General features: G+C 55.4%; 1 pseudogene; it reads left to right on the forward strand.

Moving 5' to 3' along the window:
* Positions 1-16335: 16335 nt before the first annotated feature.
* On the forward strand, positions 16336-16450 carry LOC149434020 (U2 spliceosomal RNA; annotated as a pseudogene).
* The last annotated feature ends 1779 nt before the right edge of the window (positions 16451-18229 follow it).

An 18229-nucleotide genomic window follows, 5' to 3' on the forward strand; every position in this document is an offset into this window, starting at 1 on the left:
ATGTAGGGTTGAATTCCACCTTGTTGCAACGTCACAGCATGAGGAGTCGGTACGGGGGCCCATGGCAGATTACGTGCCTGGCAGCAGCAATGGGAGGCCCGTAATCTGCCAGCACCCTATGTCAAAAAATTCAACACACCAGTAGTGTGAGGAGACCTGAAAGTGGCACATGGCAGAGTGTGGCTATGGAGACAGCAGCAATGGGAGGCCGTACAGGGACCCATGACACACTCTGGACTTGGCAGCAGCATGAGGAGGCGGTATAGGGGCCCATGGCAGATTAGGGGCCTGGCAGCAGCAATGGGAGGCCCGTAATCTGCCAGCACCCTATGTCAAAAAATTCTACACACCAGCAGTGTGAGGAGACCTGAAAGTGGCACATGGCAGAGTGTGGCGATGGAGACAGCAGCAATGGGAGGCCGTACAGGGACCCATGACAGACTCTGGACCTGGCAGCAGCATGAGGAGGCGGTATATAGGGGCCTATGGCAGATTAGGGGCCTGGCAGCAGCTATGGGAGGCCCGTAATCTGCCAGCACCCTATGTCAAAAAATTCTACACACCAGCAGTGTGTGAGGAGACCTGAAAGTGGCACATGGCAGAGTGTGGCGATGGAGACAGCAGCAATGGGAGGCCGTACAGGGACCCATGAGAGACTCTGGACCTGGCAGCAGCATGAGGAGGCGGTATATAGGGGCCCATGGCAGATTAGGGGCCTGGCAGCAGCAATGGGAGGCCCGTAATCTGCCAACACCCTATGTCAAAAAATTCTACACACCAGCAGTGTGTGAGGAGACCTGAAAGTGGCACATGGCAGAGTGTGGCGATGGAGACAGCAGCAATGGGAGGCCGTACAGGGACACATGACAGACTCTGGACTTGGCAGCAGCATGAGGAGGCGGTATATAAGGGCCTATGGCAGATTAGGGGCCTGGCAGCAGCTATGGGAGGCCCGTAATCTGCCAGCACCCTATGTCAAAAAACTGAACACACCAGCAGTGTGTGAGGAGACCTGAAAGTGGCACATGGCAGAGTGTGGCGATGGAGACAGCAGCAATGGGAGGCCGTACAGGGACCCATGAGAGACTCTGGACCTGGCAGCAGCATGAGGAGGCGGTATATAGGGGCCTATGGCAGATTAGGGGCCTGGCAGCAGCTATGGGAGGCCCGTAATCTGCCAGCACCCTATGTCAAAAAATTCTACACACCAGCAGTGTGTGAGGAGACCTGAAAGTGGCACATGGCAGAGTGTGGCGATGGAGACAGCAGCAATGGGAGGCCGTACAGGGACCCATGAGAGACTCTGGACCTGGCAGCAGCATGAGGAGGCGGTATATAGGGGCCTATGGCAGATTAGGGGCCTGGCAGCAGCTATGGGAGGCCCGTAATCTGCCAGCACCCTATGTCAAAAAATTCTACACACCAGCAGTGTGTGAGGAGACCTGAAAGTGGCACATGGCAGAGTGTGGCGATGGAGACAGCAGCAATGGGAGGCCGTACAGGGACCCATGAGAGACTCTGGACCTGGCAGCAGCATGAGGAGGCGGTATATAGGGGCCCATGGCAGATTAGGGGCCTGGCAGCAGCTATGGGAGGCCCGTAATCTGCCAGCACCCTATGTCAAAAAACTGAACACACCAGCAGTGTGTGAGGAGACCTGAAAGTGGCACATGGCAGAGTGTGGCGATGGAGACAGCAGCAATGGGAGGCCATACAGGGACCCATGAGAGACTCTGGACCTGGCAGCAGCATGAGGAGGCGGTATATAGGGGCCTATGGCAGATTAGGGGCCTGGCAGCAGCTATGGGAGGCCCGTAATCTGCCAGCACCCTATGTCAAAAAATTCTACACACCAGCAGTGTGTGAGGAGACCTGAAAGTGGCACATGGCAGAGTGTGGCGATGGAGACAGCAGCAATGGGAGGCCGTACAGGGACCCATGACAGACTCTGGACTTGGCAGCAGCATGAGGAGGCGGTATATAGGGGCCTATGGCAGATTAGGGGCCTGGCAGCAGCTATGGGAGGCCCGTAATCTGCCAGCACCCTATGTCAAAAAACTGAACACACCAGCAGTGTGTGAGGAGACCTGAAAGTGGCACATGGCAGAGTGTGGCGATGGAGACAGCAGCAATGGGAGGCCGTACAGGGACCCATGAGAGACTCTGGACCTGGCAGCAGCATGAGGAGGCGGTTTATAGGGGCCTATGGCAGATTAGGGGCCTGGCAGCAGCTATGGGAGGCCCGTAATCTGCCAGCACCCTATGTCAAAAAATTCTACACACCAGCAGTGTGTGAGGAGACCTGAAAGTGGCACATGGCAGAGTGTGGCGATGGAGACAGCAGCAATGGGAGGCCGTACAGGGACCCATGAGAGACTCTGGACCTGGCAGCAGCATGAGGAGGCGGTATATAGGGGCCTATGGCAGATTAGGGGCCTGGCAGCAGCTATGGGAGGCCCGTAATCTGCCAGCACCCTATGTCAAAAAATTCTACACACCAGCAGTGTGTGAGGAGACCTGAAAGTGGCACATGGCAGAGTGTGGCGATGGAGACAGCAGCAATGGGAGGCCGTACAGGGACCCATGAGAGACTCTGGACCTGGCAGCAGCATGAGGAGGCGGTATATAGGGGCCCATGGCAGATTAGGGGCCTGGCAGCAGCTATGGGAGGCCCGTAATCTGCCAGCACCCTATGTCAAAAAATTCTACACACCAGCAGTGTGTGAGGAGACCTGAAAGTGGCACATGGCAGAGTGTGGCGATGGAGACAGCAGCAATGGGAGGCCGTACAGGGACCCATGAGAGACTCTGGACCTGGCAGCAGCATGAGGAGGCGGTATATAGGGGCCCATGGCAGATTAGGGGCCTGGCAGCAGCTATGGGAGGCCCGTAATCTGCCAGCACCCTATGTCAAAAAATTCTACACACCAGCAGTGTGTGAGGAGACCTGAAAGTGGCACATGGCAGAGTGTGGCGATGGAGACAGCAGCAATGGGAGGCCGTACAGGGACCCATGACAGACTCTGGACTTGGCAGCAGCATGAGGAGGCGGTATATAGGGGCCTATGGCAGATTAGGGGCCTGGCAGCAGCTATGGGAGGCCCGTAATCTGCCAGCACCCTATGTCAAAAAACTGAACACACCAGCAGTGTGTGAGGAGACCTGAAAGTGGCACATGGCAGAGTGTGGCGATGGAGACAGCAGCAATGGGAGGCCGTACAGGAACCCATGACAGACTCTGGACCTGGCAGCAGCATGAGGAGGCGGTATATAGGGGCCTATGGCAGATTAGGGGCCTGGCAGCAGCTATGGGAGGCCCGTAATCTGCCAGCACCCTATGTCAAAAAACTGAACACACCAGCAGTGTGTGAGGAGACCTGAAAGTGGCACATGGCAGAGTGTGGCGATGGAGACAGCAGCAATGGGAGGCCGTACAGGGACCCATGAGAGACTCTGGACCTGGCAGCAGCATGAGGAGGCGGTATATAGGGGCCTATGGCACATTAGGGGCCTGGCAGCAGCTATGGGAGGCCCGTAATCTGCCAGCACCCTATGTCAAAAAATTCTACACACCAGCAGTGTGTGAGGAGACCTGAAAGTGGCACATGGCAGAGTGTGGCGATGGAGACAGCAGCAATGGGAGGCCGTACAGGGACCCATGAGAGACTCTGGACCTGGCAGCAGCATGAGGAGGCGGTATATAGGGGCCTATGGCAGATTAGGGGCCTGGCAGCAGCTATGGGAGGCCCGTAATCTGCCAGCACCCTATGTCAAAAAACTGAACACACCAGCAGTGTGTGAGGAGACCTGAAAGTGGCACATGGCAGAGTGTGGCGATGGAGACAGCAGCAATGGGAGGCCGTACAGGGACCCATGACAGACTCTGGACCTGGCAGCAGCATGAGGAGGCGGTATATAGGGGCCTATGGCAGATTAGGGGCCTGGCAGCAGCTATAGGAGGCCCATAATCTGCCAGCACCCTATGTCAAAAAATTCAACACACCAGCAGTGTGAGGAGACCTGAAAGTGGCACATGGCAAGAGACACTGTGGACCTGGCAGCAGCATGAGGAGGCGGTATATAGGGGCCCATGGCAGATTAGGGGCCTGGCAGCAGCTATGGGAGGCCCGTAATCTGCCAGCACCCTATGTCAAAAAATTCTACACACCAGCAGTGTGTGAGGAGACCTGAAAGTGGCACATGGCAGAGTGTGGCGATGGAGACAGCAGCAATGGGAGGCCGTACAGGGACCCATGAGAGACTCTGGACCTGGCAGCAGCATGAGGAGGCGGTATATAGGGGCCTATGGCAGATTAGGGGCCTGGCAGCAGCTATGGGAGGCCCGTAATCTGCCAGCACCCTATGTCAAAAAATTCTACACACCAGCAGTGTGTGAGGAGACCTGAAAGTGGCACATGGCAGAGTGTGGCGATGGAGACAGCAGCAATGGGAGGCCGTACAGGGACCCATGAGAGACTCTGGACCTGGCAGCAGCATGAGGAGGCGGTATATAGGGGCCTATGGCAGATTAGGGGCCTGGCAGCAGCTATGGGAGGCCCGTAATCTGCCAGCACCCTATGTCAAAAAATTCTACACACCAGCAGTGTGTGAGGAGACCTGAAAGTGGCACATGGCAGAGTGTGGCGATGGAGACAGCAGCAATGGGAGGCCGTACAGGGACCCATGAGAGACTCTGGACCTGGCAGCAGCATGAGGAGGCGGTATATAGGGGCCCATGGCAGATTAGGGGCCTGGCAGCAGCTATGGGAGGCCCGTAATCTGCCAGCACCCTATGTCAAAAAATTCAACACACCAGCAGTGTGAGGAGACCTGAAAGTGGCACATGGCAGAGTGTGGCGATGGAGACAGCAGCAATGGGAGGCCGTACAGGGACCCATGAGAGACTCTGGACCTGGCAGCAGCATGAGGAGGCGGTATATAGGGGCCCATGGCAGATTAGGGGCCTGGCAGCAGCTATGGGAGGCCCGTAATCTGCCAGCACCCTATGTCAAAAAATTCAACACACCAGCAGTGTGTGAGGAGACCTGAAAGTGGCACATGGCAGAGTGTGGCGATGGAGACAGCAGCAATGGGAGGCCGTACAGGGACCCATGAGAGACTCTGGACCTGGCAGCAGCATGAGGAGGCGGTATATAGGGGCCCATGGCAGATTAGGGGCCTGGCAGCAGCAATGGGAGGCCCGTAATCTGCCAACACCCTATGTCAAAAAATTCTACACACCAGCAGTGTGTGAGGAGACCTGAAAGTGGCACATGGCAGAGTGTGGCGATGGAGACAGCAGCAATGGGAGGCCGTACAGGGACCCATGACAGACTCTGGACTTGGCAGCAGCATGAGGAGGCGGTATATAGGGGCCTATGGCAGATTAGGGGCCTGGCAGCAGCTATGGGAGGCCCGTAATCTGCCAGCACCCTATGTCAAAAAACTGAACACACCAGCAGTGTGTGAGGAGACCTGAAAGTGGCACATGGCAGAGTGTGGCAATGGAGACAGCAGCAATGGGAGGCCGTACAGGGACCCATGAGAGACTCTGGACCTGGCAGCAGCATGAGGAGGCGGTATATAGGGGCCTATGGCAGATTAGGGGCCTGGCAGCAGCTATGGGAGGCCCGTAATCTGCCAGCACCCTATGTCAAAAAATTCTACACACCAGCAGTGTGTGAGGAGACCTGAAAGTGGCACATGGCAGAGTGTGGCGATGGAGACAGCAGCAATGGGAGGCCGTACAGGAACCCATGACAGACTCTGGACCTGGCAGCAGCATGAGGAGGCGGTATATAGGGGCCTATGGCAGATTAGGGGCCTGGCAGCAGCTATGGGAGGCCCGTAATCTGCCAGCACCCTATGTCAAAAAACTGAACACACCAGCAGTGTGTGAGGAGACCTGAAAGTGGCACATGGCAGAGTGTGGCGATGGAGACAGCAGCAATGGGAGGCCGTACAGGGACCCATGAGAGACTCTGGACCTGGCAGCAGCATGAGGAGGCGGTATATAGGGGCCTATGGCAGATTAGGGGCCTGGCAGCAGCTATGGGAGGCCCGTAATCTGCCAGCACCCTATGTCAAAAAATTCTACACACCAGCAGTGTGTGAGGAGACCTGAAAGTGGCACATGGCAGAGTGTGGCGATGGAGACAGCAGCAATGGGAGGCCGTACAGGAACCCATGAGAGACTCTGGACCTGGCAGCAGCATGAGGAGGCGGTATATAGGGGCCTATGGCAGATTAGGGGCCTGGCAGCAGCTATGGGAGGCCCGTAATCTGCCAGCACCCTATGTCAAAAAACTGAACACACCAGCAGTGTGTGAGGAGACCTGAAAGTGGCACATGGCAGAGTGTGGCGATGGAGACAGCAGCAATGGGAGGCCGTACAGGGACCCATGAGAGACTCTGGACCTGGCAGCAGCATGAGGAGGCGGTATATAGGGGCCTATGGCAGATTAGGGGCCTGGCAGCAGCTATAGGAGGCCCATAATCTGCCAGCACCCTATGTCAAAAAATTCAACACACCAGCAGTGTGAGGAGACCTGAAAGTGGCACATGGCATGAGACACTGTGGACCTGGCAGCAGCATGAGGAGGCGGTATATAGGGGCCCATGGCAGATTAGGGGCCTAGCAGCAGCTATGGGAGGCCCGTAATCTGCCAGCACCCTATGTCAAAAAATTCTACACACCAGCAGTGTGTGAGGAGACCTGAAAGTGGCACATGGCAGAGTGTGGCGATGGAGACAGCAGCAATGGGAGGCCTTACAGGGACCCATGAGAGACTCTGGACCTGGCAGCAGCATGAGGAGGCGGTATATAGGGGCCTATGGCAGATTAGGGGCCTGGCAGCAGCTATGGGAGGCCCGTAATCTGCCAGCACCCTATGTCAAAAATTCTACACACCAGCAGTGTGTGAGGAGACCTGAAAGTGGCACATGGCAGAGTGTGGCGATGGAGACAGCAGCAATGGGAGGCCGTACAGGGACCCATGAGAGACTCTGGACCTGGCAGCAGCATGAGGAGGCGGTATATAGGGGCCTATGGCAGATTAGGGGCCTGGCAGCAGCTATGGGAGGCCCGTAATCTGCCAGCACCCTATGTCAAAAAATTCTACACACCAGCAGTGTGTGAGGAGACCTGAAAGTGGCACATGGCAGAGTGTGGCGATGGAGACAGCAGCAATGGGAGGCCGTACAGGGACCCATGAGAGACTCTGGACCTGGCAGCAGCATGAGGAGGCGGTATATAGGGGCCCATGGCAGATTAGGGGCCTGGCAGCAGCTATGGGAGGCCCGTAATCTGCCAGCACCCTATGTCAAAAAATTCTACACACCAGCAGTGTGTGAGGAGACATGAAAGTGGCACATGGCAGAGTGTGGCGATGGAGACAGCAGCAATGGGAGGCCGTACAGGGACCCATGACAGACTCTGGACCTGGCAGCAGCATGAGGAGGCGGTATATAGGGGCCTATGGCAGATTAGGGGCCTGGCAGCAGCTATGGGAGGCCCGTAATCTGCCAGCACCCTATGTCAAAAAATTCTACACACCAGCAGTGTGTGAGGAGACCTGAAAGTGGCACATGGCAGAGTGTGGCGATGGAGACAGCAGCAATGGGAGGCCGTACAGGGACCCATGAGAGACTCTGGACCTGGCAGCAGCATGAGGAGGCGGTATATAGGGGCCCATGGCAGATTAGGGGCCTGGCAGCAGCTATGGGAGGCCCGTAATCTGCCAGCACCCTATGTCAAAAAATTCTACACACCAGCAGTGTGTGAGGAGACATGAAAGTGGCACATGGCAGAGTGTGGCGATGGAGACAGCAGCAATGGGAGGCCGTACAGGGACCCATGACAGACTCTGGACCTGGCAGCAGCATGAGGAGGCGGTATATAGGGGCCTATGGCAGATTAGGGGCCTGGCAGCAGCTATGGGAGGCCCGTAATCTGCCAGCACCCTATGTCAAAAAATTCTACACACCAGCAGTGTGTGAGGAGACCTGAAAGTGGCACATGGCAGAGTGTGGCGATGGAGACAGCAGCAATGGGAGGCCGTACAGGGACCCATGAGAGACTCTGGACCTGGCAGCAGCATGAGGAGGCGGTATATAGGGGCCCATGGCAGATTAGGGGCCTGGCAGCAGCTATGGGAGGCCCGTAATCTGCCAGCACCCTATGTCAAAAAATTCTACACACCAGCAGTGTGTGAGGAGACATGAAAGTGGCACATGGCAGAGTGTGGCGATGGAGACAGCAGCAATGGGAGGCCGTACAGGGACCCATGACAGACTCTGGACCTGGCAGCAGCATGAGGAGGCGGTATATAGGGGCCCATGGCAGATTAGGGGCCTGGCAGCAGCTATGGGAGGCCCGTAATCTGCCAGCACCCTATGTCAAAAAATTCAACACACCAGCAGTGTGTGAGGAGACCTGAAAGTGGCACATGGCAGAGTGTGGCGATGGAGACAGCAGCAATGGGAGGCCGTACAGGGACCCATGAGAGACTCTGGACCTGGCAGCAGCATGAGGAGGCGGTATATAGGGGCCCATGGCAGATTAGGGGCCTGGCAGCAGCAATGGGAGGCCCGTAATCTGCCAACACCCTATGTCAAAAAATTCTACACACCAGCAGTGTGTGAGGAGACCTGAAAGTGGCACATGGCAGAGTGTGGCGATGGAGACAGCAGCAATGGGAGGCCGTACAGGGACCCATGACAGACTCTGGACCTGGCAGCAGCATGAGGAGGCGGTATATAGGGGCCTATGGCAGATTAGGGGCCTGGCAGCAGCTATGGGAGGCCCGTAATCTGCCAGCACCCTATGTCAAAAAATTCTACACACCAGCAGTGTGTGAGGAGACCTGAAAGTGGCACATGGCAGAGTGTGGCGATGGAGACAGCAGCAATGGGAGGCCGTACAGGGACCCATGAGAGACTCTGGACCTGGCAGCAGCATGAGGAGGCGGTATATAGGGGCCCATGGCAGATTAGGGGCCTGGCAGCAGCTATGGGAGGCCCGTAATCTGCCAGCACCCTATGTCAAAAAATTCTACACACCAGCAGTGTGTGAGGAGACATGAAAGTGGCACATGGCAGAGTGTGGCGATGGAGACAGCAGCAATGGGAGGCCGTACAGGGACCCATGACAGACTCTGGACCTGGCAGCAGCATGAGGAGGCGGTATATAGGGGCCTATGGCAGATTAGGGGCCTGGCAGCAGCTATGGGAGGCCCGTAATCTGCCAGCACCCTATGTCAAAAAATTCTACACACCAGCAGTGTGTGAGGAGACCTGAAAGTGGCACATGGCAGAGTGTGGCGATGGAGACAGCAACAATGGGAGGCCGTACAGGGACCCATGAGAGACTCTGGACCTGGCAGCAGCATGAGGAGGCGGTATATAGGGGCCCATGGCAGATTAGGGGCCTGGCAGCAGCTATGGGAGGCCCGTAATCTGCCAGCACCCTATGTCAAAAAATTCTACACACCAGCAGTGTGTGAGGAGACAGGAAAGTGGCACATGGCAGAGTGTGGCGATGGAGACAGCAGCAATGGGAGGCCGTACAGGGACCCATGACAGACTCTGGACCTGGCAGCAGCATGAGGAGGCGGTATATAGGGGCCCATGGCAGATTAGGGGCCTGGCAGCAGCTATGGGAGGCCCGTAATCTGCCAGCACCCTATGTCAAAAAATTCAACACACCAGCAGTGTGTGAGGAGACCTGAAAGTGGCACATGGCAGAGTGTGGCGATGGAGACAGCAGCAATGGGAGGCCGTACAGGGACCCATGAGAGACTCTGGACCTGGCAGCAGCATGAGGAGGCGGTATATAGGGGCCCATGGCAGATTAGGGGCCTGGCAGCAGCAATGGGAGGCCCGTAATCTGCCAACACCCTATGTCAAAAAATTCTACACACCAGCAGTGTGTGAGGAGACCTGAAAGTGGCACATGGCAGAGTGTGGCGATGGAGACAGCAGCAATGGGAGGCCGTACAGGGACCCATGACAGACTCTGGACCTGGCAGCAGCATGAGGAGGCGGTATATAGGGGCCTATGGCAGATTAGGGGCCTGGCAGCAGCTATGGGAGGCCCGTAATCTGCCAGCACCCTATGTCAAAAAATTCTACACACCAGCAGTGTGTGAGGAGACATGAAAGTGGCACATGGCAGAGTGTGGCGATGGAGACAGCAGCAATGGGAGGCCGTACAGGGACCCATGACAGACTCTGGACCTGGCAGCAGCATGAGGAGGCGGTATATAGGGGCCTATGGCAGATTAGGGGCCTGGCAGCAGCTATGGGAGGCCCGTAATCTGCCAGCACCCTATGTCAAAAAATTCTACACACCAGCAGTGTGTGAGGAGACCTGAAAGTGGCACATGGCAGAGTGTGGCGATGGAGACAGCAGCAATGGGAGGCCGTACAGGGACCCATGAGAGACTCTGGACCTGGCAGCAGCATGAGGAGGCGGTATATAGGGGCCCATGGCAGATTAGGGGCCTGGCAGCAGCTATCGGAGGCCCGTAATCTGCCAGCACCCTATGTCAAAAAATTCTACACACCAGCAGTGTGTGAGGAGACAGGAAAGTGGCACATGGCAGAGTGTGGCGATGGAGACAGCAGCAATGGGAGGCCGTACAGGGACCCATGACAGACTCTGGACCTGGCAGCAGCATGAGGAGGCGGTATATAGGGGCCCATGGCAGATTAGGGGCCTGGCAGCAGCTATGGGAGGCCCGTAATCTGCCAGCACCCTATGTCAAAAAATTCAACACACCAGCAGTGTGTGAGGAGACCTGAAAGTGGCACATGGCAGAGTGTGGCGATGGAGACAGCAGCAATGGGAGGCCGTACAGGGACCCATGAGAGACTCTGGACCTGGCAGCAGCATGAGGAGGCGGTATATAGGGGCCCATGGCAGATTAGGGGCCTGGCAGCAGCAATGGGAGGCCCGTAATCTGCCAACACCCTATGTCAAAAAATTCTACACACCAGCAGTGTGTGAGGAGACCTGAAAGTGGCACATGGCAGAGTGTGGCGATGGAGACAGCAGCAATGGGAGGCCGTACAGGGACCCATGACAGACTCTGGACTTGGCAGCAGCATGAGGAGGCGGTATATAGGGGCCTATGGCAGATTAGGGGCTGGCAGCAGCTATGGGAGGCCCGTAATCTGCCAGCACCCTATGTCAAAAAACTGAACACACCAGCAGTGTGTGAGGAGACCTGAAAGTGGCACATGGCAGAGTGTGGCGATGGAGACAGCAGCAATGGGAGGCCGTACAGGGACCCATGAGAGACTCTGGACCTGGCAGCAGCATGAGGAGGCGGTATATAGGGGCCTATGGCAGATTAGGGGCCTGGCAGCAGCTATGGGAGGCCCGTAATCTGCCAGCACCCTATGTCAAAAAACTGAACACACCAGCAGTGTGTGAGGAGACCTGAAAGTGGCACATGGCAGAGTGTGGCGATGGAGACAGCAGCAATGGGAGGCCGTACAGGAACCCATGACAGACTCTGGACCTGGCAGCAGCATGAGGAGGCGGTATATAGGGGCCTATGGCAGATTAGGGGCCTGGCAGCAGCTATGGGAGGCCCGTAATCTGCCAGCACCCTATGTCAAAAAACTGAACACACCAGCAGTGTGTGAGGAGACCTGAAAGTGGCACATGGCAGAGTGTGGCGATGGAGACAGCAGCAATGGGAGGCCGTACAGGGACCCATGAGAGACTCTGGACCTGGCAGCAGCATGAGGAGGCGGTATATAGGGGCCTATGGCAGATTAGGGGCCTGGCAGCAGCTATGGGAGGCCCGTAATCTGCCAGCACCCTATGTCAAAAAATTCTACACACCAGCAGTGTGTGAGGAGACCTGAAAGTGGCACATGGCAGAGTGTGGCGATGGAGACAGCAGCAATGGGAGGCCGTACAGGGACCCATGAGAGACTCTGGACCTGGCAGCAGCATGAGGAGGCGGTATATAGGGGCCCATGGCAGATTAGGGGCCTGGCAGCAGCTATGGGAGGCCCGTAATCTGCCAGCACCCTATGTCAAAAAACTGAACACACCAGCAGTGTGTGAGGAGACCTGAAAGTGGCACATGGCAGAGTGTGGCGATGGAGACAGCAGCAATGGGAGGCCGTACAGGGACCCATGACAGACTCTGGACCTGGCAGCAGCATGAGGAGGCGGTATATAGGGGCCTATGGCAGATTAGGGGCCTGGCAGCAGCTATAGGAGGCCCATAATCTGCCAGCACCCTATGTCAAAAAATTCAACACACCAGCAGTGTGAGGAGACCTGAAAGTGGCACATGGCATGAGACACTGTGGACCTGGCAGCAGCATGAGGAGGCGGTATATAGGGGCCCATGGCAGATTAGGGGCCTGGCAGCAGCTATGGGAGGCCCGTAATCTGCCAGCACCCTATGTCAAAAAATTCTACACACCAGCAGTGTGTGAGGAGACCTGAAAGTGGCACATGGCAGAGTGTGGCGATGGAGACAGCAGCAATGGGAGGCCGTACAGGGACCCATGAGAGACTCTGGACCTGGCAGCAGCATGAGGAGGCGGTATATAGGGGCCTATGGCAGATTAGGGGCCTGGCAGCAGCTATGGGAGGCCCGTAATCTGCCAGCACCCTATGTCAAAAAATTCTACACACCAGCAGTGTGTGAGGAGACCTGAAAGTGGCACATGGCAGAGTGTGGCGATGGAGACAGCAGCAATGGGAGGCCGTACAGGGACCCATGAGAGACTCTGGACCTGGCAGCAGCATGAGGAGGCGGTATATAGGGGCCCATGGCAGATTAGGGGCCTGGCAGCAGCTATGGGAGGCCCGTAATCTGCCAGCACCCTATGTCAAAAAACTGAACACACCAGCAGTGTGTGAGGAGACCTGAAAGTGGCACATGGCAGAGTGTGGCGATGGAGACAGCAGCAATGGGAGGCCGTACAGGGACCCATGACAGACTCTGGACCTGGCAGCAGCATGAGGAGGCGGTATATAGGGGCCTATGGCAGATTAGGGGCCTGGCAGCAGCTATAGGAGGCCCATAATCTGCCAGCACCCTATGTCAAAAAATTCAACACACCAGCAGTGTGAGGAGACCTGAAAGTGGCACATGGCATGAGACACTGTGGACCTGGCAGCAGCATGAGGAGGCGGTATATAGGGGCCCATGGCAGATTAGGGGCCTGGCAGCAGCTATGGGAGGCCCGTAATCTGCCAGCACCCTATGTCAAAAAATTCTACACACCAGCAGTGTGTGAGGAGACCTGAAAGTGGCACATGGCAGAGTGTGGCGATGGAGACAGCAGCAATGGGAGGCCGTACAGGGACCCATGAGAGACTCTGGACCTGGCAGCAGCATGAGGAGGCGGTATATAGGGGCCTATGGCAGATTAGGGGCCTGGCAGCAGCTATGGGAGGCCCGTAATCTGCCAGCACCCTATGTCAAAAAATTCTACACACCAGCAGTGTGTGAGGAGACCTGAAAGTGGCACATGGCAGAGTGTGGCGATGGAGACAGCAGCAATGGAAGGCCGTACAGGGACCCATGAGAGACTCTGGACCTGGCAGCAGCATGAGGAGGCGGTATATAGGGGCCTATGGCAGATTAGGGGCCTGGCAGCAGCTATGGGAGGCCCGTAATCTGCCAGCACCCTATGTCAAAAAATTCTACACACCAGCAGTGTGTGAGGAGACCTGAAAGTGGCACATGGCAGAGTGTGGCGATGGAGACAGCAGCAATGGGAGGCCGTACAGGGACCCATGAGAGACTCTGGACCTGGCAGCAGCATGAGGAGGCGGTATATAGGGGCCCATGGTAGATTAGGGGCCTGGCAGCAGCTATGGGAGGCCCGTAATCTGCCAGCACCCTATGTCAAAAAATTCTACACACCAGCAGTGTGTGAGGAGACCTGAAAGTGGCACATGGCAGAGTGTGGCGATGGAGACAGCAGCAATGGGAGGCCGTACAGGGACCCATGACAGATTCTGGACCTGGCAGCAGCATGAGGAGGCGGTATATAGGGGCCTATGGCAGATTAGGGGCCTGGCAGCAGCTATAGGAGGCCCATAATCTGCCAGCACCCTATGTCAAAAAATTCAACACACCAGCAGTGTGAGGAGACCTGAAAGTGGCACATGGCATGAGACACTGTGGACCTGGCAGCAGCATGAGGAGGCGGTATATAGGGGCCCATGGCAGATTAGGGGCCTGGCAGCAGCTATGGGAGGCCCGTAATCTGCCAGCACCCTATGTCAAAAAATTCTACACACCAGCAGTGTGTGAGGAGACCTGAAAGTGGCACATGGCAGAGTGTGGCGATGGAGACAGCAGCAATGGGAGGCCGTACAGGGACCCATGACAGACTCTGGACTTGGCAGCAGCATGAGGAGGCGGTATATAGGGGCCTATGGCAGATTAGGGGCCTGGCAGCAGCTATGGGAGGCCCGTAATCTGCCAGCACCCTATGTCAAAAAACTGAACACACCAGCAGTGTGTGAGGAGACCTGAAAGTGGCACATGGCAGAGTGTGGCGATGGAGACAGCAGCAATGGGAGGCCGTACAGGGACCCATGAGAGACTCTGGACCTGGCAGCAGCATGAGGAGGCGGTATATAGGGGCCTATGGCAGATTAGGGGCCTGGCAGCAGCTATGGGAGGCCCGTAATCTGCCAGCACCCTATGTCAAAAAACTGAACACACCAGCAGTGTGTGAGGAGACCTGAAAGTGGCACATGGCAGAGTGTGGCGATGGAGACAGCAGCAATGGGAGGTCTCCCATTGTCCCAACATGGCCCAAATAGTCCCAACATGGGCCCCCTGGCCACGCTTGACTTTCTGGCCACATAGTCGACATACGGCTACGTTTACTTCCTCGGGCGGCTTGACGAAAAATTGCCACACCGCCGAGTAGGAAACTTTGCCCCCGATACTCCTCACTGGCTGACTGCTGCTTCCTCCGTGCACACCGGCACCACTACTGGCCGTGGTGGTAGGCTGCAGTGGAGCTGGTGCTCTACTCCGTGGCCGTTTGGCTCCACTGACACTGCTTCCACTGACACTGCTGCGACCCTGCTGCTGTCTCCTGGGCAACCCACCGACTGTTTCGCTCACTGCCAAGCTGCCACCCTCTTCTCCTGATGATGCGGAAGAAATTGCCTGATGACGACGAGGCTGCCAAGTGCGATCAACCTCCTCATCATCAAGTAGGGTCTCCGCCTCACTACTAGCCCCCTCGGCTGCGTCTGGGTCAGGAGACAGACTTGTCTCTAGACCGGCTACCGGGCCACTCTCCTCGCCACTACTTCTTCGCCTAGCTGCTGAAAAGGCGGATGTCTCCCCCCGTTCCTGACCGCCCTCTGTTAGCTCTTCCTCACTGTACAGTGGGGCTGAGCCCACAGCATGCGATACTTCGCTTGGTGAGGGAACACCAAAGGACAGGGGCAGGTAGAGGACACGTGATTTCAGTGGGCTAGGTCCCGGGCCATGCCAACTAACGGTTGTGTCTGACGTACCCACCGACCGTTGGCTGTAGGTGTCAGAGGTGACCTGGGAAGAGGAAGACGACCGAGCCAACCAATCGATGACGGCAGGGTTGTCGGTGGAGACACGACCGCTGGATGACACCGGGAGCACTGGCCTCTGGCTGCGAATAGTGCTGCCTCGACCCCTTCCTCTGCTGCCACGTCTGCTCGCTCCTAAAACATTGCCTCCTCTGCCACTCCTCTGCATGTTGTCTGACATACTCTTTAATTAAACGATTATGTGTCCCTGAGTAACAATTCTGTGTCCCTGAGTAACAATTCTGTGTCTGTGCGAGTAACAATTCTGTGGCCCTAAGTAACAGTTCTGTGGCCCTCAGTAACAATTCTGTGTCTGTCCCTGAGTAACAATTCTGTGGCCCTAACTAAAGTTTCTGTGGCCCTAAGTAACAATTCTCTGGCACTCAGTAACAATTCTGTCTGTCCCTGAGTAACAATTCTCTGGCACTCAGTAACAATTCTGTCTGTCCCTGAGTAAAAATTCTGTGGCCCTAAGTAAAGTTTCTGTGGCCCTGAGTAACAATTCTCTGGCACTCCGTAACAATTCTGTCTGTCCCTGAGTAACAATTCTCTGGCACTCAGTAACAATTCTGTCTGTCCCTGAGTAAAAATTCTGTGGCCCTAAGTAAAGTTTCTGTGGCCCTGAGTAACAATTCTCTGGCACTCCGTAACAATTCTGTCTGTCCCTGAGTAACAATTCTCTGGCACTCAGTAACAATTCTGTCTGTCCCTGAGTAAAAATTCTGTGGCCCTAATTAAAGTTTCTGTGGCCCTAAGTAACAATTCTCTCTCGGCCTTTTGGCTAAGATCAAGTGTAGTATCTGTTCTTATCAGTGTCCAGTGGGGGTGCTCCCGACCATTCTAGTTTACGGGGATGGTTGTTGTATAGTACCCTCACTGGTATGATGGGGGTCCGGAAGGCTAGTACCGGAGGGACAGAAACCAGGGAGCGCCATGATTCGTTCTGGGGCCTTGGGAGTAATTCCTCTGGGGAGACCGGAAAGACCCAGTACCTCCTGATCTGAACGTGCTACCTTGGTCTGGCCTGGGGCTGGGGACGCAAAAAGTCCGCAAACTCAGTGCCCCCTGGGGAAGACGCTCTCAGGGGTGTCACTAGTAACACTTGGGTGTGGGACCCCACGGTGTGAAGATGACACATGGCCACTGTTTTTCACCTCTTTTTGCACAGCGCCCTAAGGACCAGGTCTTTTGGCTAAGTCCAGGGCAATTTTTGCTACAGGCCTCAGGGCCTGGTCTGTGCACTATTAGGCACGGTACCACTTTTTTATTTTATTTTATTTATTTAAACCACTCCCACGTTTTGTCACTTTTTGCTTTCTTATGTGTGTGTTTTTCACGGATGGAGGGTGTGGGTCCTCGGGCCTTACCTGAAGTCTAGGGGGAGGATGTGTGGCCATACGGTTCCTTCCTCCCCTGATCCCTAGGGGGTTTTCTCTTCGGGAGAACCCCCTTGCCTAGTACTGGATGTCCGGCTTCGGCTGGGCATAAGGAACGGTGGTCCACCAGGCCTTTTGGCCAGGAGGACCAAATGGGAACCTTGTCCCTGTCAGGAGCTTCGTGCCCCGGGGGATCGGGTGAACGGTCCAACCCTTTCGGGGGTAGGACAAACACACCCCTAAGTGCACGTTTTTCGTGTGTGTGTTTCTGCACTTGCACTTTTTTGCGGACACTTACGGGTTTTTACGTTATAGTTGCACGTTTGCGGACTTAAAAAAAAAAACAATTCTCTGGCACTCAGTAACAATTCTGTCTGTCCCTGAGTAACAATTCTCTGGCACTCAGTAACAATTCTGTCTGTCCCTGAGTAAAAATTCTGTGGCCCTAAGTAAAGTTTCTGTGGCCCTGAGTAACAATTCTCTGGCACTCCGTAACAATTCTGTCTGTCCCTGAGTATGAATTCTGTGGCCCTAACTAGCGTTTCTTTGTCCCTAAGTAACAGTTCTGTGGCCCTGAGTAACAATTCTGTGTCTGTGCGAGTAACAATTCTGTGGCCCTAAGTAACAGTTCTGTGGCCCTCAGTAACAGTTCTGTGTCTGTGCGAGTAACAATTCTGTGTCTGTGCGAGTAACAATTCTGTGGCCCTAAGTAAAGTTTCTGTGGCCCTCAGTAACAGTTCTGTGTCTGTGCGAGTAACAATTCTGTGTCTGTGCGAGTAACAATTCTGTGGCCCTAAGTAAAGTTTCTGTGGCCCTAAGTAACAATTCTCTGGCACTCAGTAACAATTCTGTCTGTCCGAGTAACAATTCTCTGGCACTCAGTAACAATTCTGTCTGTCCCTGAGTAAAAATTCTGTGGCCCTAAGTAAAGTTTCTGGGGCCCTGAGTAACAATTATCTGGCACTCAGTAACAATTCTGTCTGTCCCTGAGTAACAATTCTCTGGCACTCAGTAACAATTCTGTCTGTCCCTGAGTAAAAATTCTGTGGCCCTAAGTAAAGTTTCTGTGGCCTTGAGTAACAATTATCTGGCACTCAGTAACAATTCTGTCTGTCCCTGAGTAAAAATTCTCTGGCCCTAAGTAAAGTTTCTGTGGCCCTGAGTAACAATTCTCTGGCACTCCGTAACAATTCTGTCTGTCCCTGAGTAACAATTCTCTGGCACTCAGTAACAATTCTGTCTGTCCCTGAGTAAAAATTCTGTGGCCCTAATTAAAGTT

The sequence above is a fragment of the Staurois parvus genome, unplaced genomic scaffold (assembly GCF_062004578.1).
Source record: "Staurois parvus isolate SC_StPar_1 unplaced genomic scaffold, SC_StPar_1.0 ptg001855l, whole genome shotgun sequence".
Taxonomy (NCBI): domain Eukaryota; kingdom Metazoa; phylum Chordata; class Amphibia; order Anura; family Ranidae; genus Staurois; species Staurois parvus.